The sequence below is a fragment of the Vicugna pacos genome, chromosome 11 (assembly GCF_048564905.1).
Source record: "Vicugna pacos chromosome 11, VicPac4, whole genome shotgun sequence".
Classification (NCBI taxonomy): domain Eukaryota; kingdom Metazoa; phylum Chordata; class Mammalia; order Artiodactyla; family Camelidae; genus Vicugna; species Vicugna pacos.
In genome coordinates, this window is record NC_132997.1 from 95,204,924 (window position 1) to 95,230,007 (window position 25,084).

General features: G+C 49.6%; 1 long non-coding RNA gene across 2 annotated transcripts; it reads right to left on the reverse strand.

Annotated features, from left to right (window-relative positions):
- Window positions 1–5,261: 5,261 nt before the first annotated feature.
- Window positions 5,262–24,839, reverse strand: LOC140699457 (uncharacterized). Of its 2 annotated transcripts, none has more exons than XR_012077641.1 (4): window positions 23,854–24,839; window positions 21,076–21,312; window positions 8,550–8,719; window positions 5,262–6,244 (listed from the first exon to the last, which is right to left on the reverse strand). It is a non-coding gene; the product is annotated as an uncharacterized lncRNA (long non-coding RNA). The 2 variants fall into 2 exon arrangements; XR_012077642.1 differs by lacking the exon at window positions 5,262–6,244 and adding an exon at window positions 8,213–8,388.
- Between the last annotated feature and the right edge of the window lie 245 nt (window positions 24,840–25,084).

Here is a 25,084-nt window from a genome sequence, read left to right on the forward strand (position 1 = left end):
GGTGGTATCGTGTTTCTTTTAAAATACATATAAATATTTCCGGAGCAAAGACATTAGGCAGCTGCAGTAATCCTGCATCATCCTTCCCCTCCCCCGGGGCCAGGTGTGGCTCTGTGCTCTGGGGTTGCCTCTGTCCCCACTCCATGGCCAGTTCATTGGGCTTCTCCCTGTGGTTCATCCTGTTGAACATACTCTGACGGCGTATTCTGTGGGTACCAGACACAGTGCCAAGAACGGCTCAAATATGGGCACATCTGCTCCCCACGACAGCCTGGGAGAGTGGGCACCGTGATCGCTCTCGTTTTGCAGATGAGAAAACTGAGGCATGGAAAAGTGAAGAGACGTGCCCAAGGCCAAGGCCTGGCCACTGACCAGAGGCGAAGAGGGGTTTAGCCAAGACGTGACCAGAAAGGCCAAGTCCATGCCCCTCTGCAGGGCCCCGTGGGGAAGGGCGTCTGGCTCGCACGCCTCCCCTCCGTGACCCACAGTCTATCCTGCCTGGTAGGTGCAGGGTCCATGCCCCTCAAGGGCTGACCTGGACAGTGGGGTCCAGGTCCAGAGGCGGAGAGGGAACAGGGAGCAAGAAAAGGCACCCCTTGTAAATCAGCTATACTTCAATTAAAAAGAAAGAAAGGAAAAAGCACCCCCCTCTCAGGATGCCGGAAAAGCATCCGCAGTTGATCGGAAATGTGAATTTAACCGCGTGTCCTCTATTTTTTCTGGCACCCCTACTCCTCATCCCCCACTACTCCCAATAGCGCTGGTGGAAATTCAGCCCAAATTGGAGCCCAAAGTCACACTCCCCCTATTCAGTCACTCTCAGGGTGACCGAATATAACCACGGAGGATGATGGGCAGGGATGAAAGTCGTGGCTTTATGAGTATTGTCATCAGATTGGAGAAGGTGATTTGGAGCAGACTGGCCCCGTCCCTGGCCGTGTGACCCAGTCACGTCCCTTAATGTCCGAGCCTCGGTTTCCTTTCCTGCAACTTGCGGCTGAACCTGCCCTGCCTGCTCCCAGAACCACTGGGAGGGTCGACACCACGTCACACAAGATGTGCTGCAGGGAAGCTGTAGTCCCACCCAGTCCTACCGCATTATCATTTATTCCTGTCACTTTAATAACGATAAATGAACAGGTTGATTCATTGCCTGACTCCGAGGTTCTCCCCTAGCCTTCCCTACCAGCCTAGCTTTCCGCATGTACACAGGGTTAATGGAAATGCTGTTCTGGAGGTGGTTAAAAAAGAAGTGAAGCCGTGGCAAATTTGATTTACATTCCTAATTCTATTTGAAATGACTGGCAATAAATAAACCACTCTCTTTGATTCCTTTAAATCAGCGTTTTTCAGCAGCCAAGTGACATCTTGGAGTTGGCAGTCCTCTCCATCTCTCTCTGTTGGCCCCGGTGTGTCCACGGTGAAGGGACACTGAGGCCTGGCCCAGGGCCAGGCTGCCAACCCTTACAAGCATCAGGCCCACGCATTGCCAGCCGTTTAAATCCCTAGCTCGGCAGGGCAGTAACTCACCCGCCCGAGGCCCGCTGCTGGGGTCAGCCTCCCTCAGCTCCTCTGTGGTTGCAAGCCGCCCGAGGAGGTTTTCACCATGTTGAGTCTGTGCATTAATGTGGCACGTCCTATAGGGTGTTCACAAGGGGCAGGGAGGTGTGCAGGGGAGACGTCAGCTGAGGCAGGACTGGCATGTGGACCAAGGGTCCTGGTGTTTGGCCAGGAGCAATTCCTCAGGGATCCTTGCTGGCTCGGGGACACCACTGAGTTGATGAGCACGGCTAAGTACTGGGCTCTGGAGTCAGACGGCCAGATCGGAGAGGCTGGTGAGCCCCTGAGCCCCTTCGTCCTCCATTTGCTCACCTGGGTAGCGGGAATGATACAAGTGTCCACCCCCAAGATATCACGAGGATGATCTCATAGCATCTGTCACCCATGGGCATGTAGAGCACTTAGCACACGGCCTGGCAGCTCGCAGCTCAACGCAACAGATAGAGAGCCCTTCTTACCAGTGGGCAGGACACCCCGGGAGCTCAGAGAAGCTGCGCACACATGCACACACACTCTGACACCCAGAGACCCACAGACATACACACCAACACTCAGAGGGTCGGGGGTGAGGCCCTGGCACATGGATGTTTAACAAGCAGCCCAGGTGACTCCAGTCGCAGGGGAGGCTGAGACACCACACTGGGGGAAGGCGGGCCCCCCAGCCCTCGGCAGAATCAGAAACACGTGGAGAGCTTGTGACACTGCAGCTGGGCATCCAGGGTCTGCGTTTCTAACCAGGCCCCAGGTGACACTGAGGCTGCTGGGCAGGGACCACCCTTTAATCGGGGAATTACTGCAACTGTCAAGAGACACCCAGAGCTCTTCCAAGAGAGAACAGAGGCGATGGTGTTTGGGGCAGGGAGACGGACATTGGCCACCACGGAGCTCCTCCGCCTTCTGGACACCTCCAGCCAGCGTCCCGCTGGTCCCTCAAATCCAGCAAGTGCAGAGTGATCAAGAAGCAGGGGGCATCTGCCACGCCTCCTTCCTCAGCCCTGCATCTGAATGCTCACCAAGTGCATCTATTCCAGCCACTGTTGCTGTGTGGCATAAAACAGTCATTTATCTTATTCATGGACTGGATTCTACAGGCTGGGGGTTCAGGCAGGACTTCCAGACAGCTTGTCTCTGCTCCACAGTGTTTGGAGCCTCAGCCGGCAAGACTCAAGATCAGAGTCTAGAATCATCTGGAGGCATCTGCACTCACATACCTGGCAGTTGACACAGTTGACACTAACAACAGCTGGGACCTCAGCTGCGACTGTTGGACAGACTGTAGCATGTACACGTGGCCTCTTCATGTGGCCTGGGCATCTTCCCAGCATGGTAGCCTCAGGGCAGTCAGACGTTTCTAAACAGATGTCTGAGATGCCGAGAGCCAGGACCTAACCTCAGAAGTTATGTTCTGTCACTTCCACTGCAATCCAGCACCTAGAGGATCAGCCCAAATTCAAGCAAAGGGATATCAATGCCACCTCTCTGTGGGAAAAGTGTCATAGAATTTGCCCACATGTTTCAAACCCATGCACCATCTCAGAAGTGTCTCCAGAAGGCACGCTTTCCTTCACCACCTGCCCTCCATCTTGGTCTGGGGCTTCCCTATCTCTTTCTGGGCTTTTGAAACACTTTCCTTATTGGTCTTCCACCTCCAGCCTTGCCCTTCAGGCCATCCATCACCAGTAGGGACGTCCATAACAAAAGCAGAACTGGTTGCTTCCCACCTGGTCTCCTCTGGCAGAGCCAGGGGTCTGATTCACGGCATTCCTTCTCCTGTCTCATGGCCTCCCTGCCACCACTCTAGTCACGTTACATTCCAAACCCTCCACTCTCCTTCCTGCTCTGCTGCCTTCACCCATGCTGGGTTTTCTACATGAAAATGTCCCCCTTTTCCCCTATAGGGATCCTAGCAAACTCCTATTCATCCATCAAAACCCAGCTCCAATCTCACATCCTCTGTGATGTCATTCCCAACCCATTTATGACTATAATTAGTTGCAGACCAAAGGTTCTCAGTCTTGGCTGCACATTGGAATCACCAGTGAGCTTTAGCATATACTGATAGCTGGCTGCCACCCCCAGACATTCTGATTTAGTGGACTAGGTACAGCCTGGTCACAGGGACTTTTTAAAAACTCCCTGGAAGATTCTAACTTGAAGCCAAGGTTAAGAATTGCTGGTTTAAACCAATGGTTGACAATGTGGCTACACATGAAAATCACCTGGGGATTTTTAAAAGCACACATTTGCCCCAGGGTCCCACCTCAAGTCTATCAAGTCAAAATCTATAGGGGTAGGGCCCAGACAACAGCATGGATCCTTTATAAAACCTCCCGAGTTGATTGAAATGTGTAGCCAGGATGGAGATACATCAGGGGAGACTCTAGCTCTCCCTCAAAACATGACATTACAGGGCACATTCAAAACCTCAATCTAATTTTCAATTTGTAGAAGATGATCATTGTCCAAGAAGTGAAAAATGTCATAAGTCTGTTAGGTTTTTATAGAACACATCACAAGGCACTTTCTAATTTTAAAACCAATAAATGAATGCAAAATATGAATAATTTAAATATCAATTTCATGCACATAATAGATCCTCAATAAATATTCATTGAATGAATTAATCAGTCAATCAATCAATACAGCCCTAATTCTAGAGCTGCCCAAAATACTTCTGCATCTCCCCCTAGATGGTGAGTTCCCAGAGGGCAGGCATGGGGACCCCAGCCCCCAAGTGAGGACATTTGTTCCGCACACAAAGCAAAAGAGCCCTGAATGTTCATGCTGGCTCTGCATTTTCCAGGTGTGCAACAAATCTCTAGATGAACAGGGAGATGCTAATATGTCATTGCTGTTGAAAGGATGACAGTGTAACAATTTAATTATTGAAAAATCAGCTTGCCTAGGTTATTATATTTTTTTGGAGGCCTGGGCAGAAGCCAAGACATGGTTTTTCAACTCAACAGGAAGCCAAAGGCTCACGGCCAGTCTCCAGCCACACATGAGCTCAGGTCGGGTGCCCAGCACTGCTCCGTGTTCTGTCCCCCACGATCCAGTGGCTCAGCCTTTCCTAAGCAGCCCTCACTGGGGACGTGGCCTCTGCTTCATGGCTGGTGGAGGGTGGATGATGGAACCACATGATCTGTGCATCACCCCTATCTTGTGATCTCAGCTGATTTGGCCCCTTACCTGCAAGAATATCCCTTCCCCAAAGCCCCCCTCCCCCACCAGCCATGGAGTTGCAGCCCAGTGGTAAAGAGGAAAGGCTCTCAGTCAGAGTCAGAGTCAGAACCCATCCAGGGTTCTAGTGCCTGGTCCACCGCCCATTAGCTGGTGACTAGGACAAATCACTGAGCCTCTCTGAGTCCCAGTGCCCCCGCCTATAAGATGATATCAGTGCAGTGTCCTCCCCGAAGGTCACTACGAGATGAAAATGGAGTGATATCTACAGAGCCTGAACACCAGGTCTGGCATGGGAAAAGGTTCATGATTTGGCAGGGGACAGCACAGAGGCTGAACCCTCAGACCCCAGGGCTGCTACTTACTCACCGTGACACTTGGAGCAAGTCACTTACCTTGGGAAGACTCAGTTTTTGCATCTGTAAAATGGAACCAATAACAGGACACATAAGATCACTGCCATGAGCCGGTACCATGAAGGACCAATTATGATCACTGGCTGGCACTGAACATTCAGTGAATTATTTCCACTTTCTCAGTGTTATGTTTATTAGTAACTGCCACTTATTATCATAATAAGGAGCTGACTCTTCTCCCAGCAAGGGTATGCTCACAGTTTGTGTGCTGACAACATCCCAGAGACTTACAGACAGCCTCCCCCGACTGCCACAGCCTCACCAGATTTCTGCTGCAAGTGTTTTCAAATCAGTGGGAAAGCATGTCCGTGGTTCAAAGGAGGTGTGCAGGGAAGGGGGTTGCATGTCACAGGCCTCCGTCTGCCCTCATGCAACCTCATGCACCCTGCCTGACTGGCTGGGGAGAAGGACAAATTCATCCCATGTGGGATGACCCTTTGCCCACTTATAACCTGGGCCAACTCAGCAACCAAACATCTCACTGCCTCAACCCCAGAGGGGGAGTGGAAGTCCGCGTGCAACCTTCTTCTGGGACCATCCCAGCCCCCACCTTCTCCTCCCATGCCCCGGAAGCAGTCTGTGGGCCAGGTCTGAGGGAACACGTGCCCAGGACAAGGTGTAGGTCAGGGTGACACAGACCAGGCCAGCCTCCACCCTGGCTGGACACGAGACTCCTTCCCAGCTGCACACACGAGTCCTAGGACAGAGGTACAAGATAAGCGAAAGGAGGGGAGAACATTCTTTGGCAACGTGTGGCATCCTCCCCCAACCCATGTGCACCCAAGTGGCAAAGTCCTCGAACAAAGGCCAGAGGGCCACCTTCTCCCAGTCCACTGCATGGACCAGTTCAATCTTCATCCTTGGTCAGGACCATGGGGCATGCAGCTGTCCAGCAAATCATGCCTTTCCTGAAGCAGCCAAGGCCCGCCTCCCTGGGTCCCCAGGCGGCCGTGTGGCATCCCAGAGCACAGGACCCGGGAAGGAGCACATGAAGGAGAAAGTTTGGTAGCAAGTGTCTCAAGATATGGGTTCCATCTGGGCTGAGCGTGGTTTGCGGCGGGGCTGCTGACGGCTGCGCCTCTCAGTGCCTGTGAAACGCGGACACAGGTAATGAATGCTAGCAACCTCCATGTGCAGTGAGAACAAACGTGCCCGCCCATGCAAACTCTAGAGTGCCGGCAGGAGTCAGCCATCATCACTGGCCCTCCCGCTGGCCCGGGGGGAGCCCCAGCTGAGGAGGGTAAATTTGATCTGGGATCCTAGGAGCAGTCATTCAAAGCAGCTCTCTGAAAATATGAAATTTCTGTGATATCTCATGCAGAGTTCATGCAGACTCCATGTTTAATTCATAATATCTTAGTTTGTGTTAATAAAACGGTGTTTTAAATCAGTTGCCATCTGGCAGATTGATGCATCTGGTAAATCAGTGGTCCAGGAAGTTGTGGCCGGGGAGGGGAACCACCCCCACCCCACCCTCAGCCCCAGCGCTCGGCCAAGAGGGGCGAGCCTCCCACAGGCTCATTCGGGTGTCGCCTCCCTCCCATCCAGTGCCCTGATCCTCACGGTCCTACCCTAAGTGGGCCTAGCTGCATGTGGGTGAAACTCTGAACTGCTTCTCACCTGGATTAACCTAGAAACCTGGCCTCTTGGCCCAGCCTGTGGGAACCAGCCTTGTGAGTGCCATCCGGACACAGGGTCTTGGAGACGATCAAGTCCAGCTCGCATTCTCCAGAAAAGGGAACCAAGGCCTCCAGGTCTGTGCCATTCCTACCACCCTTCTTGGGTGATCTCATGAAGTCTGGCCACAGCCTGGCTGGGAGCCCAGGGCAGGCTGGTCTCACTCGAACTTGTGGAAAAGTGGAGGCTGGCTTCAATTTGTGGGGAGGGCTCCCCAGAGCTTGGAGCGCCCCCTCCAGGTCCCAGGCCCAAATGCACCATAAGAGCAGCCCTGGCCCCCATGGCAATGGTGAAGCTACCAGCGGGGCTATCCGGAAAAGTGTGAGAGGGCAGGGCCACCCAGAGTGTCCTCCTCCTGCTGCAGGTACAACGTCTCCTGTATTTCAAGAGCTTGGATTTGGGAGCCAGGCAGGCCTGGGTTCAGATCCCAGCGTACGGCCTTGGCCATCAGGTTTGTCTTGGTGGAGCTTTGAAGAAATTACCAGCATTCTAGATTAGACTCCAGTAGCCACCACCAGGTGAGCACCACAACCCTCTTGTTTGCAAAGGAGGGTCTTCACAGGGAGGAGCACACTGCATGCCTCCCAAGAGCTGCTGCCGGATCTCCCTACTTCCCTCCTAGAATCCCAACGAGACAGCCGTGCATACCCTCGTGAGCTACAGAGCCAGCCTGCCTCCCCCTGGGGGAGGGCCTCAGGCAGGGAGCCCAGGCCACAGGTACGGGGCCCTGAGGAGGAGGCACCTCTGGCCTCCGAAGGCAAGGGCTGACCCCAGTGTGGTCTGCCAAGCCGTCAGAGCTAGTAGGATTCCCACGAAGATGAGCGAGCTACTTCTTAGCTCAGTGATGTCAATCACCATCCTCCTCCTCCTCACCGCCATCACCGCCATCACCGCCATCATCGCCATCATCCCTACGGACCCGGCAACCAGATTCCATCAGAGACCAGCCTCTGCTCCTGGCTCAGCCCCGAAGCACTCTGGGATCATGATGGGCCTCCCGTGCTCTCAGTCCCTTCCCTTGTCCCAGGGCTGTCTTCATAATTGTGGGGCCCCTCGTTCAAACAGCAGGGGAACAGTGCCATTAATGTTACTAAAATTCGAAGTTTTCTCCTGTCTTCCTTGTGTGTCTTTCTCTCTGTGTCTCTCGACTTGTCATGGTGTCTTTTTATTCACTATTTAATGTTGTTCTAAGTACAGAATAATTAAAATTTGTAATTACAACATGAATTTTACCATTTACCATTCATCATTGTACCGTGCGATGCCAGTTCTAAATGCAAATATAAGAGCATTAGCTCGTATTTGGAATCACTGAAATTACACACTTTTGTGCTTTATGCACACAAATGTGGCTTTGTCCTTACAGGAACAGTAGCAACTCTGCACAAAACTCGGCGGCTTTTATTTCACTCCTTCACATTCTCCCCACACTCTGCGCCTCGGCCTTACTGCTGAATAAGGAGTAAAAGAAAAGGGCCTGTGGTTGTCCTGTCTCTCCGTTTCCCTCCATGTCATCATTTTCAGTGTCAGCAGCTGATTAACACATGGATGTAACCTGAGCAAGAAAGGATAAGACAGGGTTGCTTGGCCATTCGTGTTCCTACGTTCAAAGCAAGTTCTGGTTTGAACGGAAAGTGTGGCCTCGCGGGGATGTCAGTGCCCTTGCCCACCCAGTCGTGTTACCCCGTTGATGTAACACACGTGTCTTGTACTCACTTGAAGTCACAATGAACCCCCGTGCCTCAGGGTCCCCTGGAGTTCTGTGCTCTCAGGGCTTCAAGAACTCTCTCTGCAAGTGGGGATGGAGGAACCACGACATTATCCTGCATGGATCTGCTCCATTCATGTGCATGCTCCATGGTTCCATCAGATTTCACTTACAAAACCTAAATTCAAAGATAAAATTATTAAAATTTCAAAAGGGCAGCAGAAGAGCATCAACCTTCTGAGCCCGTTTCTGCTGTAAAATGGACAGACCGTGCTTGGGCTTGCCGGCCTCAAGGGGTGGGGAGGCCACGTGCAAGCCAGGTGGCAGAAATGTTCTGTAACAGGGACCCCCGAGTCCACGTGGGGCCGTCACACCCCCCAGAGAGAGGCAGGCGGGCGCCCTGAGCACGGCCAGCGTCGGCACGGAGCTGCAGGAGCAGCTGTCACCAGCTGGGAGTGGACAGCGGGGAGCTGAGTTTGATCCTGGATGAGCTTGAATGCCACAAGATCCATTTCCTGCCAGAGTCCGAACTGTGTTTAGTCACCCAGCAAGCTCAGCATCACGTGTTCCTCCCAGTGGCCGTTGGGCTATAAAACAAACATCTCTCCCTGCAGCCTGGCTGCATGTGCTCGGAGGTCAAAATCACTCTCACAGCCTCCTGTCGACAGAAGGTGGGTTTGGCTGGACGTGCTGGGACCACAGCCAACCTCATCTGCAGATCTTGGAACCAGCATCCAACAGTGGATGTCTTTGGTGACAGCTCTCCTGCACAGCTCTTCTGGCCTTGGTCACCCAGTTCTTCTGAAGGAGCCCCTCCCCCCCATCAGAGCCCAGCCGAGGAGTGAGAACACATCAGAGAGCCTTTGCCTGTGTCTGTTCCCACCTGGGAAGGCGATTTCACACTCTCCTCTCTTCTCTCCAGGAAGCAGACCGGCCCTGCGGGCACAGGAGCTGGGACTCAGAACAGCATAAGGAGGGAGTCTGGGCTGTGCCAGGACACATCCAGCTCAACTGGCAGGACAGAAGGGGCAACGCACCGAGATCCACCCACAGCCACGGAACCCAGATCCATCAGTGAGGCAGAGGCTGCATTTTCTCAACTGCAGACTGAACGCAACAACAACCACGTGGACACTGCACAAATCCTCACAGCTTCACAGCCCCCGGGGGAGGTGGGTGTCCTGATCCTATTTCACGTGGATGCACCTGAGGCTTAGAAAAGTGAAGTGATGAACATGTTATTGTCTCAGCTTTGCGCATGCGAAAATTGAAGCTTGGAGAGGTTAAGCAAGCGGAGGCCACACCCACATCTGGGTAACATCTAAGTCCTCGCTCCAACTTGGATGTAAGTGCCCGCAACATATGAGCTCACCCGTGTGACGGGGCATCGTAACCTTTACTGTGGGACAACAAGGTGGGCAGCTGCCACTCACTTTAGACAAAGAGGGCGTCTCATGGGCCATGGTTATGGAAAAAGAGGTAGCTTTGGGTGAGGAAGTCCAACCTGTCCACCTGCAGTGCCCCTCGGTGCCCAGCCAGACTGAGACAGCGGAGACATTAAGTCAGTGTGATGGATGAAGGAAGGAAGGAAGGAGCAGATGCTCCCCACCCCGTGCTCACCCTCTTTCTCTCGCAGCCCCAGAGTGGGCAGTGCTCAGACCCTTCTCCTCCCTCTACCCTCCCAGGAGGTTGGTTGTCCCCTCTGCCCCTGCCCTTACCCTCCCTGGCTGTGATGATGGTACCGAGGCCTGCACTCCTGCCCTCCAGCTAGAAAGTGCCCCACGGTCACATCTCACCTCACCCTCCCCACATCTGGGAGGCAGTCTCCACTCTGATCTGCCCAGCTCTCACCCTCCCCACCACACAGACACACACACACGTCTCTATTTCTATGTTGGCCCCTCTGCCAGTTTTATGCCTTCTTTTCCCGTCAGCCCACAGGTTTTGCCCATCCTTCCATCCCAGGCTCCCTCAAGCCTCATAACCTCCTCTCTCACAAAGTCAGAATTTACTAGGAATTCTAGGGGGGAAAATTAATAAAATGGATTAAATGTATAAATTCTGTGAGGAATACAGTAATATTCCCAAGTGCCAAAGGAATGTATAAATCTTCAGGTGGATGGAGCCCGTTGTCCGAGCAGAAATCCAAGCAGAATGACTCTGCCCCGGAGGCAAAGAAACCCTCACCACCTGCAGACATTCACACCCTGGTTCTCCTTTCATACACACGGACAGCCCAACAAGGCGTCGGAGAAGACCCACAGCACAGAAGGCGAGAAGCAGCAAACAGACAAAATCAGAGAATGGAAGGAACTTCTAAAAGACCTTAGAGGACTTCTGAAAGTCCTTAGAGAAATTCAATAAGATAATATATCTCTAAAAAGAGAACAAGTGGTACTTAAAATGATTGGAGATCAAGAAAGAGTTCTTAGAAATGACATTGCTAGAACAAGAAAAATCCATAGAAATAAAGTTCAGGAAATCTCTCAGAATGCATGTCAAGAAGACAGAGGAAAATATGACTGAAAATATGCAAGACATATAAGATCAATATAAGGAACCCTGTATCCATTCACTAAGAATTCTGGAAAATATAAAAGGTAGAAAATATCTAAATGATGTAAATGATAGAATAATAACCCCAAGCACCAAGGGAACAGATACATCTTCAGGTCAATAGAACCGACCAGGTACCAAGAAGAAGGAATGAAAAAAGACCCACTTCCAGACACATCTGAGAGGAAGGAGAAGATTCTAAAATCTTCCAGACAGATTCTATGCAAAGGAATTACAATCACATTGACTGACGTGTGACTTCTCAACAGCAACAATGGAAACCAGAAGACAATAGACCAATACCCCAGAGTTCTTATTAAAGAGATAAAATTCTAAATTTACAATTCTATTTTTCCTCTTAAAAACTACTTAATTAGTATACAGACAAAATGAATCTTTTGGGTATAAAAATACTTAGAAAATTTACATCCCAAATATTCTTTTTGGGAAACATCCTCTCAGGGTATTCACTAGCAAATAAAAAAGTAATCCATACAGGAATTTTTAAGACGGGAATTCTAAAAAAGGGAAGACTTAACCCAGGAATCCAAGGGGAAAAGCCTGGTGTCGCAGCTGAGTAGCAGAACTGGAAACAGCCTGTCCAAGTCGTAACCGGAGATCAGAGAACTCTGAGAAGAAAGTAAATATTCAAGAAGAAAACATTTTCTCTAACAAAGAGCACAGTTGAGTGACCAGGCCTCAATATATAGTGGAGGTATATAGTTCTTTGTTAAAAAAGTAAAAACAAGGCCATTGAAATGCCAGGAAAGAAAGAAGAAAAGAAAAAAAGAAAAAGTCCTGGTCTAATTATAAAGAAACTAAAATTTGGCAAAGTTTGAGCAATCGATGGAATATAACAAAAGAAAATCCTCAGAATTGGACAGTATTTAGAGTTAGGGCCTTTAAAGAGGAAATTAAGTTAAAATGAGATTATTACAGTGGGCCATAAGCCAATATAACTGATCTAATAAGAAGAGGAAATTCAGACACAGACACGTACAAAGGGCAGATCACGTGAAGACACAGGAAAGGAGGGAACCCTCAGAAGAAACCAGCCCTCCTAATACCTTGGTCTTCTAGCCTCCAGGACTGAGAGGTAGTAAATGTCTGCTGTTTCAGCCACTGTCTGTGGTACTCTTACAACAGCCCTAGCAGACTATTCCACAAAGGACGTCAGAAAGACTTTCTGGACGTCATAGATCAAGGGCCAACAATAGGGTGACCATATGTCCCGGTAACTAACATCTCCCTTTCAAAGATACTACGTAATGCCCTTGCTGATAAAACAAAGTCCACAGGAACATGAGCAGCTAGGGATAACCTGCTAATCTCAGGTCAGGGGTAGAAGTCTTTAAACCTGCTGCTCTTGCTGGCAACTTAGTATACCATCCAAGTGTGCTGTGACCTGTGCCACAGCCTGTGGGAGGCACAAAGCTGCCAGGCAGGCCACCACTCGGTGAGGTCAGTGGGTTATGTGAGAGATACTAAGTGCAGTATATATAAAATATGTACACCAAGTAACATAGCTTCTAAAAGTCTGTTCTTTTTCCTCTCTATTGACTATCCTTGAGTTCACTAATCCTTTATTCTGTTCAGTGTAGTAAATTAAGCTCAAACAATTAATTCTTTATTTCACATTCTGCATTTTTTCCCAATTCTAAAATTTCCATTTGGTTTTATTTTAGAGTTTCCACTTCTCTACTAAAATTCTCCATCTGTTCGATCACATTATCCATTTTTCCTCTAATTTTTGAAACATTTATATTAGATATTTCAGAGGTCATGTCTGTTAACTCCAACATCTGAATCATTTGTAGATCTGCTTCTATTTACTATTTCTTCTCTTAACTATGAGTCTCGTTTTCCTACTTCTTTACATATCCTATATTTTAAATTAAGTTGTAGACATTGCATATTAAAGAAAATTAGAGATAAGGGTGGATAACTCATATCCTTTCCTCTGTCAAGCATCTAAGCTAAAGAGTTGATTACTTTCACCCAATCAGGAACTGAGCGTGGTTGGAGCTGGGTTGCAATTTTAATTAGTTTTAATCTACCTGTGATTTCAAAATGTTTGTGGTTGAAATCAGGCCGTACCTCCCAGCACAGCTTTGGAACCAGGCATCATGAGACCATGAGATCTCTCTGCTTTCCAGCCACACACTCAACCTTAGCTTACTCAGTTTATTAGCAGGCAAAGAAGATCAGTTTTGCATTTGGGGCTTTTCAAAATTCCAATCCCTCATGCCAGCCTACATAGTACTTAAAAGTTAAGCTTATTTTATTCCTGCAAAATATCTTTATCAATGGCAAACTCACTCCTCTGCCCACCCATATGCTATCTAGTTAACGTCTCCCAGATTTAAAATCAGTCACCAATCTTTGCTCATCTAGAAAGGATTGGCTCTCTCCCTGGAATATAGACTTCTTTGCATCCACAGGTCTCCAATAGCTTTTTAAGAATATATAAATTTTCTATCCAATGATTTCTTAACATTTCCTCAGAAGAGACAGTCTTTTACCATTTTCTACTTCCTAATAAAAGTGAGACTCAAATTGCACTCATTTTCAATCCCAAACGGTCCCTTCATTTACAAAAAGTGAAACTATCAGTGTTTACACGTTGGCTTCATTAGGAGAGCTACATAAATAGTAAAATAATGCGAGTTTTCTTTAAGTGTAATTAGTTTCCTCAAATAGAAGAATCAGTTCGTCTCAATAATGTTCCTGTTTTTTTCATCCAAGTTATGGACTCAGAATAAAGCTTTTGGAAGCTTTCTTTATTAATTGTGCATCATCTGAGATTACTATGAATACTATTGTGCAATTGACATTGACACTAAATAGTGCTTGTTTTTGCAATGATACTACACATACAGTTTTTGGTGGAGCACAGTGTCATGGTAAAAACATTCTTACTAAATTAAGAAACATATGTATGTCAGACAAAAAGCTTCTATGCAACAAAAGAAACAATCAAGAAAATGAAAAGACAACCTGTGGAATGGTAGAAAATATTTGCAAAACAAATATTTGATAAGGGATTAATACCCAAAATACATAAAGAACCCCTGCAACTCAATAACAAAAACCAAAACCAAAAAAAAAAAAATCTAGTTAAAAAATGAGCAAAGGACCTGAATAATATTTTCCAACAGAGAATGGCCAACAGGTACATGAGAAGATGCTCGTCATCACTAACCACCAGGAAATGCAAATCAAAACCACACTCTATACCTTAAACTTAAACAATGTTATGTCAGTTACACATCAATAAAACTGGGGGAACGAAAAAGAAATAAACATATGAAGCAGAAATTTACTTGAAATTGGTGCACATATAATTCATATCAAGTAAGCTGATGTTCTACCAATTTAAGTAAAACTGTATATGCCAGTATTTTGTGACAACATGGATAAAAAATTTGAAAACAAAAATAAAAACATGTTTCTCATGGCTCAATGTGCTTTCTCGCTGCCACCTGCCATTTATCAGATTTTAGAAGAGTTGGAGCTTTTGAAGCCAATCTAAGTGCCCTACAATAATATGGAACATTTTTGTAAATGAGCCCTCTAAATTTTGGATGCATGTTGTTCAAAAAATTAGAGAACCAAGATTATTCAATACCTGGATTTTTAGCTTCTAAAGCTCTGAAAGAACTGCATTAATTGAAAACAGAACTTTCAAATAAAGAGCCAGTGGAATTTATCCCTAAAAAATAAAAGAGAGAGGGAACACATTAATTGAGAGCTCAACATTGAAATTCTATAAGGGTACTTCAGAATATTCATCTTGACTTATAAGAAGAGTCTTTTGATGGAGCTTCTATTTTAATTAGAAGAAATTACATTCTGTCCCAGAAGGGCAGGAGATGGAAAAAGCCTACAATTTTGCAGCATCTAAATTTAATGAAGCATTCAAAAGAATCATAAAGACAATTTGTTTGATGAGTTTTATCTTGTAAAAATATTTGTTGAAGAAAGGTATTCATTCCAAAAGGAGGCAAAAAGACAGTATCTGGTAAAGTATTTAGGCTGAAGGATTTTCACATTTGAATACCAAAAAGTAGCATTGGGAACATTCTTCATTTATCCTGAGCCAAACAGATGTGCCAACACCTGTAAAGAGAGTATTTCCCAACTGAAAACAATGTAATCTACAATGATGAGTAAATTGAAGGTGTCAAAAAATTCACATTTATTAACCACAAAATATTTCTTTAAAGAAGAATTATGGGAAATTTCATGGAAAAAAATAATTTAAATGATGAGCCCATATTGGGAAAAAAATGTAACACCACTGACATTGGTCAGAGATAGACATGGCTTAAGAAACTGGTTAAAGTACACTATTCTGCTTTTTTATTTTTTATATTCAGTTAATCACTATAGAGAAATGTTTTCTTAATTTTACTCTATTGTACATGAATCCAGACACGACTCAGCGGGATGTCTCTGGGTCAGGGTCTCCCGTGAGGCAGCAGTAAGGCTGTGGGCCAGGCCTGCAGTTAAATCTCAAGGCTTGACTGGGGCTGGGAAGTCCGCTTCCAAGCCCACTCGTGTGGCTGTCACAGGCCTCAAGGATGTGCCTTCAGGCTCGCTGATGTGATTATGGGCATGCATTAGTCAGCGCCAGCTGCCATATCAAGTACCACTGACTGGCGGCTTACACAAAGATTCCAGGGGCCTCATTTTAACCTAATTGCCTTGTGAAAGCCTCTTATGTCTGCGTACAGTCACATTCTGAGGTGCTGGGAGTTAGGACTCCAAGGCATGGATTTTGTGGGGACACAGTTCAGCCCCATAGCGGGGCCTCTCCACTGGGGTGTTCTCACAGCGTGGAAGCCTGTCATTCACGATCGGTAAGAGAGAAAGGAGAGATGCAAGGCACCAAGACAGAAGTACAGGCTTTCTCTCATTTAATCTCAGAAGTCATATCCCATCCTTCCTGCAGGATTCTACTGTTAGGAGGGAATCAGTAAGTCCAGAGGGGGAGGGGGTCACACACGAGCGCGAGGAGCAGAAGGCGGCCACGCTGGAGGCTGCCTTCCACACTCTGTAACCTTCTTGCTCCACACCCACTTGGGGGACCTGGCTTCGGAAGGGCAGTTTATCCTCCCTCTTCCCCAAGGAGACAGTGGTAAGGCTGGAGAACACGCCAGCCTCCCAGGCTGCCCAGCGTGACTGAAAGATCAAGGTCCCCCCCAACAACAGGCGTGTGCACATGGCTCTGGGGACGGATGGGCACGAGGGGACGGATGGGCGGCTCCTCACCAAGTTCTGAGGTGGACGCTGTCCCGTCCCCTGATTCAGCTCCAGGCGGCGAGCTTGAGGCTTTTCTCCCTCAATTGCTTGTAGTCTCACGTGTAAAGCCATAACCAGGAGCCTGACCGAGGTCCCCAGATCTGCAGACCACCCCCGAGCGGAGGCCAGCCTCTCCGTGGGGCGTTCCCACGCATCTTCCCGGTACTCGGGACCCCGACTCAGCCGAGAGCTCTCACATATTCTCCAGGTTAGTTCTCCCCCCACTACCTCAGCCTCTGATGTTTGCTTAACAATTTTGGGACACACACTTCTCTGTCGTCTCAGACACTGACCTACGACCCGCTTCCCCTTCATGATGGTCACACAACCCCCCACGCTCACAGCAACCGGCTGCCTCCCAGGTGGAATCATCCCAGAGTCGCTGCAAAATGACGGGGGTAGAAAACATGGGGCCTGCGAGGATTTCAGGGTTGTCCCCCCACAGACAGGGGGGCTGAGATGCAGGAACAGAGGGGAAGCTGTTCCAGGCAAAGGGCCCAGCAAAGCAAAGACTTCCTAGATGGGGAGTTGGGAACACCAAGCAATCCAGGGTGGCAGGAGTTCAGGGCAGTGGAGGAGGGGAGGGGAGGGAGGTCCAGGGGGCGCTGGATAACAAAGGAACAGGGTGCTCCGCACACGTCGCGCATTCTCTCCCGGCCAGGCCAAGCGGGCTCCTGGGGGCAGGACGCCTCTGCACGCCCTCCTCCCCCACCACACCACACACACAGACACCCCACATGCCCACACACCACACACACACATACACACATGCACCAAGCAGAGTCACACAGACACAATCCACATATAGTTATAATCTCATACACGTGCACTTGTATCCACACACACACATGAACACACGCCACACATACACATATCCACACACGTACACCATTGCCCACATGCAAGGACACACAATATACAAACCACATATACTTGCACACACAGTCATACACACACATTCACAGCACACACTCACACATCGCTGCACAGGCATGTGCTCACACACACACACACACCACGCAGCCCCACCGGCACCCTCCCAGTCCTGGCAATGACTGGTGCTTGGTCAGGGCTGACCACATTGATGAAACATTAAGTCAGTGGAAATTGCATTTGGGCACCCTTTTTTCCCATTAACCTTTCCAGTTGTTTAACATCAGCCCCTGGGGAATTCACCGCGTGTGTGCAGAGCCCTAAACTCATGCTTCTCAGAGTTAGAGAAAGATCATTTCTCTTTCCTGCAATTGCATCTGAACTGACCGTGCTTTGGAGGGGTTTTAATAAAATATGACTTTTTAGGTTGGGCCACATCTAAGTCTTATACTTTACTCAAGCACTCGGGTGAGGAGGAAGCATAAAAGATTTTCCAGGCAAACTACCTCTCCACATTTTGAGGGTCCCTTTAAGGAAAAGGGAAAGTGTTGGAAAAAGAGTCCACGGCTCAGCATCCACCAGCCTATGGGCTCCAGCTTCCAAACCCCCCTCCCAAAACGGAGCACTGGGAGTAGCGCACCCAGGGAAGAAGGCATGGCTGATCTGTTGAACTCTGTTTTCTAAAGAATAGCCCCAAAATGTGCCTTATTTTGTAACAAGTCAAAGGCTTTTTCTTAGAAGAGGAAGGAAACAATCCTGTCGACACAATGTAAGCAAAGAATTTAACAGCATGCCTGGCAAGAAGAAAGATCCCCACAAATGTTTTTTTGGTTGTTTAGTTGTAAAGAATGCACTGGGCAGGGCAGGAGCCGGGTTTCCAAGTCAGCATCCTTGGTAAATTTCTGACCCTCCCTGAATCCCCTCAGAATGCTGCTGTGAGACCAGTTTTGTAGGTGGAAGTCTCTAGTCTCAAGAGCAACCACGATCCCAGCTGAAGAGGGAGGCTTTCCACATTCCCTGCTCGTAAACCACAGCCTCGGGACACGAGGGCTTCCGATGCAAATGCAGCAGCGTCAGAAACACTCCTTAGTATCTGCCTCCCAACAACACCCCCAGGCGTGTTCCCTTTATGACAGGATCCCACCAAGCCTGTTGTTTCCTATTAGTGTTACTGTCTTTTGATTTCAGAATCAGTCTTCATGTGTCTCCTTGTACCTTGAGCCGCTTTCTACCCACTCCCTGAAATCCTGGCGCCCAAAGCAGCTCTCAGAACTAAATTAATTATAAAAGCACATCAATGTCATCTGTATAGCAATGAAATTAAGTTATTCAATAGACCCAAGAGGAAGTCATCAATTACGACCGATGGCTGTAGCACTTTGTGTGACAGCGTTTACAATTCTTACAAATTTTAATATTTCCTCCTGCAAGAATAGCCATAAATATCACGTGCTATGCAGCCTTGATTTATGAATTAGGTGCACCTTTCAGATGCCACTGGTGTTCAAATAGTAATCATTTTATTCTTACCAAGTGTGTGTTCTGGAGGGGTTTATCCTTCTAGGAAAAATAAGGATCTCCATTCTCTTAAGGGTGACCTCTTCCGTCCCAATGTGGAAATATGTAATAAAGTTAACCTGGGATATATACAAATTTCCTAAAGTGCTTTTAAACTTCCCAGGTTAAATTTTCCACGACTACATTATAAACTCAATACAATGGAAATTTATCTGCACTTTCATGCCAAGATCTGAACATATCCAAGGGCCCCAAGTGGCCCCGTCTCAGAAGGAGTAAGGCATTCACAGAAACACAGTGTGGTCTTCGCGTCTGCTTCTCGAAGGCCGTTTGGGGAGATCCAACTCACTGACCACAGGAATTCTCATCAAACTCCTCCTCCCTCCCAGTTCTTCTAAGTCCCCCGCAAGACCCATGGCTGACCTCTCTCGGCTGTTCCCTAAGATGCCCCGAGAGAAGATAGTCGACATATATCTGACAAATGACTTGGATCCCGGCTATGTAAGAAATGCCTACAGAGCAGTAAGGGAAAGGCAGGCGACGCAGCAAAACGCAGAGCAACACGGTGGAAGAGGCAATTCGCAAAGAAGGAGGCCCGAATGGCCACTGGGCACGTGAGAAGGTGCCCGGCTCCAGGAGTCCTCAGGGATGTGCAAATTAAAGCCACAAGGAAATTAAGCCCGAACACACCCACCAGAATGACTGCAATGAAAAAAGCAGAAAAGGCCCAGGACTGGCGAGGATACAGAGCAACTGGAAATTTCACACACTGCTGGTTGGAATGTAAATTGGTACCATTTGGAAGGCCTTTCAGCAGTGTGTACCAAGCTGAACATATGCATTCCCCATGTCCCAGAAATTCCCCTCCTGGGTAAACAACCAGAAGAAATGAGTCCATATGTTCACCAAAAGTCAGGTACCAGAATCCTCAGAGCAGCTCTCCTCATGAGAACCCCAGACGGAAAACTACGAAATGTCCATTAACAGGGGAATGGAACAAGGCTGCCAGATAAAATACAGGACACCAGTGAAATTTGAATTTCAGATAAATGAGATCTTAGCATAAGTATGTCCCATACAGTAATATTACCCAAAATGCACCGCTGCTTTATCTGTCTTTGTAGAAGAAGGGAGGGTAACGGTCAGTCAAGCATGTGACTTACGTCCCATCCCTCCCCCTTCCCCGTAATAACAGACCCCTGGCCTCTGGATGAGGATTAGGGAAACGGCAGGGGCCCCCAACAGGGTCGAGAGGGACACTGAGAAGTACAGCGGCTACTTAGATGGTCCCCTTTCAAGTGCGGACAAAACATGAAGCTGAGAGGGGAGGGAAAAGTCAACTGAGATGCTAGATCCAGCACCGAAAGGCAGCCCAGGACAGGCAGTGGAGGGCAATGGTTAGACTCAGCTCCAACATCCCTGACAGTGTGCCCTTGAGCACATCACCAACCATCTGAGCCTCGGTTTTCCCATCTGAAAAGAGGGGAGATGATAGTAGCTACCTCATTGGCTTGTTGTAGGAACTGGGTAAGACGATGGGTGGCAGATTATATTTTCCCAAAGTGACCACAGTGGATTTCCTGCTCCATGCACTTGTCTAGAACCTGCCTCTCCCCATCAAGGTGGAGTCTAATTCCCTTCCCGTGAATCTGGGGGAAACAGAGAGTTTGTGACTGGCCTGTGACCAACAGAAGGTAGCAGAAGTGATGCTGAGTAACTTCTGAGACAAGGAACTAAAGGCAGTTCCCCTCCCGCTTGTTAGCTGGCACACGCGCCTTTGGAGCCCTGGGCTTCCATGAAAGCCCAGTTACCTGGAAGCCACCATGCAGTGGGGAAGCTCAGGCCACACGGAGAGGCCACATGTAGCTGCCCCAGTGGACGGCCCCTGCTGGGATGCCAGCTAACAGACAGCATCTACTACCAGAAGTGAGTGAAGATACCTCCAGATGACCCCAGCCCCCAAGTTTTCAATATTCTGTGTCATCCCTTGAGCTCCCAACCGAGACTCCAGACATCACAGAGCAGAGACGTGTCATTCCTGCCACACCCTGTCCGAATCCCTGACTCACACCCATAAACGTGGTAAAGCAGTTGTTTTAGGCAATTAGATTTGAGGTGGTTTGTTATACAGCAAAAGTAACTAAAACACAATGTCTTCTGTGAGCTTTTGCTAAGTAACAAACCACCCCAAAATGTAGTGGTTTAAAACAACACACATTTATTTAGCTCACAATTCTGTGGGTCAGCTGGGCAGTTCTGGTGCTCTGGGCGGGCTCAACTGACCTCTCCTGGGCTCGCTCATGTGTCTGTTCTCAGCAGGTGGTTGGCTGGTGACTGATGATCTACGATGCCTCGCTCATCTGTCTAGCAGTTGGCAGACTGTCCACCAGGCAGCAGATTGAAATGGGCTGTGGGTCTCTCATCATCCAGGAGGATGGCACAAGCTTCTTCACAAGGAGGCAGTGTGTCAGGAGCAGCAAGAGAGGACCAGCCCAGTGTGCAGTCTTCTCACGTTTCTACCTGCAAGACATTTGTGAACGTTACACTGGCCAAAGCAAGTTCACGGCCAAGTCTAGAGTAAGAATGAAAGGGCTCTCAAAGTAACATGGCAAGGAGGTGTGACTCTGGGGAGGGGAAGACTTCATGGCCATTTCTGCAGCCTAGCACACTGTGGCCCAGAATGAGCCTCCAGCACATGTTGGTTGTCTGTATGACGTAAGGGACCCAGTTTGAGTTCTCTGCACTTCCTAGACGTAAGCTTGATGTATCTACAACACAGGGTGTCAGAGAGCAGAGGCTGGGGATGAGCGGGGAGAGACAGGCAGGGGACTGGGTACAAAAGGCATTCATCCCTGACTACTCAGGGTCCAACAAGGTAGCAGAAGGGGAGGAGTCTGGGAGTAAGATATGCCCAGATTTAATTCCAGCTCTGCCACCAGTCCCTGTGAGGCCTCTTGTGACCCTTAAGGTCCCCATCTTTCATAAGGGACAAGAGCATCTACATCTCAGTGCTGCAGGGAGGGTGAGATGAGGCCAGGTGCCTGGCAGGGAACAGTCCCAGCGGAAGGGCTGCAGCGTGGCTCTGAGCCGGCCCCAGGAAGCTGGCTGAGGTCTCTCCTGTGCCTGCTGAGTGACAGAGGCTGGCAAAGACAGAGCCAGCTGAAAAAGCTCCCAAGCCAAAGCCTTCACAGACGCTTGCTCGCGAACTCCTTGTTATTACACTACAAAAGGCTGGACAGCTGCTTACCAAGAAATAATTGGTGCCGTGCTTGTCTGAGGGTCGACCTGTGCAAACTGCAATCGCCCAGATTCCTGCACCTGCCAGCCCAGCAGGTCCAGAAAGCTGTGCTTATGAGTGCATTCCTCAAAAGCTCGTGCTGGGCGGTGCCGCTGGCGTGATCAGACGCCCTGAGGTGGGCCAGGGCACGGGCCCAGCGTGCAGGTTAGACGTCCAAGGAGGAACGGTGCACTTCCTAGGGGCTGCAGCCCAGAACAGGTGCAGGAGGAAGTTCTCCTGCCACAGGACACTCCCAGGCGCCTTCCACAGGCTCATGCAGGGATCCCGGCTCCATCCACCCTTAGAGTCCTCCCTATAGAGACAGCACATCTGGTTTGGGGGGTTTGTTTTTACTGTGGTAAGAAATATAATTTTTTTAGCAGCACAAATGTACCATCTTAAGCATTTCCAAGTGTCCAGGAGGGCAATCTTGTGTAACAGATCTCTAGAACTCCTTCACCGTGCAAACTAACACCATCCATTGAACAACTCCCTTGCCTGCTCCCAGCACACCCGTTGTTTAACCATGTTAGCTAATGACATGTGTTACTTCCACACACATTCTGTTCACAAGATCTCACTACGTGGCCACACCCTGGGGGGTTGGGTAATGCAGCCACTGGGTGGGGAACCTCTTCCCATAACAGGGCTGCCCTGCGGAGGGGACCCCAGCTGTGCGCACAGGTGAGGCCTTGACAGGTGTGTACTGTCTAAGTGTATCCAGAGGGTAGAGTAGGGAGGGAGGAGAAGGGTTCATGCTAGCATTCTGGATACCTACTGTGTGCAAAGTGCAGAGCCAAGGGCGGTCACACACAGGAGAGCCACACAGTGCTGCGGAAAAAGCCAGACGGTCTCAGCTCAGAAGCCTGGTCTCTGGGCTTGGGGAGTGAATAAACTTGACGAGCACGTGAGATGAGAGTGCAAAGGGCCTGGCGCACAGGAGGCACTGTTATTATTTCCCTTGTGTAATCCCGCAATAGGGAAACCCACTCCCAAGTTGCCTGGGCCACTTGCTCAGTTTGTAAGTGGCGGGGCCAGATCTGCACTTGCACCAAGATGCATACAACTCCCTGGGGCATCCCTGAGATGCCCCAGACCTCCCTGCTCCGGCCTGATGGAGGTGAGAGAGCCGGTGCCCCACTTGGACCTCATGACCTCCCTCCCTGACTGACCTCTTGCCTGCGGTATCTGCCAGATGCCTCCAGCTCCGCCTGGGCCGAGATCTGCTCTTTGTCTCTTCGCCCAGCCCTCTTTGTGCCCGACAAGTAAGTCTCCGCCTTTCGCTGCTGACCCTGTCCAAAATTTATCGCCAGTGGGCCCCTTCACATGTGCTATCTCCCAGTGCCTAACCTGCAGACACATCCCTGTCACCTCGCCTGTCAAATCCACCCTCTTTGGGCAGGTGCAGCAGAAGAGTCACAGACGAGCATTCACAAGCGTCATAGCAAAAGAAAGCAAATCTGAGCTCACGTCCCCAAAGCACAGCCGCCCGCCGGGCCACGGAGGGCCCTGGGGAGATGGGCGGGCTGCACGGCTGACAGGAGCAGGACCCTCAGAGCCAACCCAGCATCAAGCCCAGGATCAGCGAGCATCACCAGGTCCCAGTCCTTCCTGCCGGCAGCTCCCTAAATGCCGCGGATGATCAAATAGACATTTACGCCTCCTCTGCTCTGCCTGGCACGCAGTGGGTCTTAAGCTTCAGAGAGATGCAGAGGAGGGCAAAAATGGGAAAAACCACTCCTCCCTGCTTGGAAAAGGACCTGCGTTCATCAGAACATCCTTACCTCACTGGCATGAGGCAGCTTATCACAGAGAAGTATTGATTCGTGGCCAGTCTCTGGCACTCCCGGAGCTCGCTTTCATGTCTTGGGGGGGCCGTGTGCATGGGGCAGGCCCCTGCCCACCACTCTGCTTTCCAGGCTGCATCTGTGCTGTTTGATTCTCAGCCAGCAAGGCTGCAAGGCTGGCAGGAGTCGTGGGCAGGACGACGGCAGTCTGCGCACCCACTTCTAGGCCGTGCAGCTTGTTAACGGTTGATGCGTCAACGTCTTTCATCTACGCCGAGGTGCTCAAGCAGAGTGGAGGCAGGGCGAATCATCAGCGCCCCAGCCGAGCGTCAGGAGGAGAGTAAACCCCATCTCTCCTCCTCTGCATCGGAAGCCGCTGGCAGGAGGGGTGGGCCGTTAAGAGGCCCCCACCCCCACCGGAACCCACATGCATGCCCTGCTGGCATCTCCCTGTCTCCTTCCACTGTCCTGGAATTAGGCAGGACATCTGTCATCTCTGGGTTCTTAAATGGATATCCCAGAAATCTGTCGTGATTTCCAGCTGCCTTCATCCTTCTAGGCGTGCGGTGTATTTTCCAGGCTCAGCAAAACCAGACCCTGTCCGGAGGCCACAGATGCTCTAGACGAGGCGGCCTCCAGGACATACCAGGGATTTCAATCCCAGAGTCAGGGCCACCCTGGTTCCCTGCTTCTGATGCCCCAGGCCCGAGGCCGACGGCACCAGGAGAGAGAATGTCAGCAGTCATGAGGAGAGGAGGGTCCACCACCTGAGCGGGGGAGGGCCAGGACCCAAAGCACAGCATCACACGGGGCTCCTCACTGCTCTCTGAGATCCTCACCTACTCTCTCCTGCGTCCAGGTCTGGCATAAGCTGTTCCCTCTACCTCAGACACCCCTCCCCTCCCACTTCAGACTGCTCAGTCCCACTGGCTTTCAGATCTCAGCCTGGGTATCACTTCTTCCAGGCAGCCCTCTCTGACTACCACCAGACAGGGACAGAAGCCCCTCCTCTCTCTCTCACAGCCCCCTGCCCTCCCCACCCCCTAAGCTGCCCCTGTTACTCTGGGAGGGAAGAGTCTGTCGGTTTTTCTGTCCCCCTCTCCAGGATATGAACTCCACAGAGCCAGTCAGGGACCTGGTCAGCTCACCATGGTCCTGGACATGGCACCTACATAAATATCTGTTGCCTGGATGAAAAGATGAAAAAAACTTCCAGTGAATGAATGAG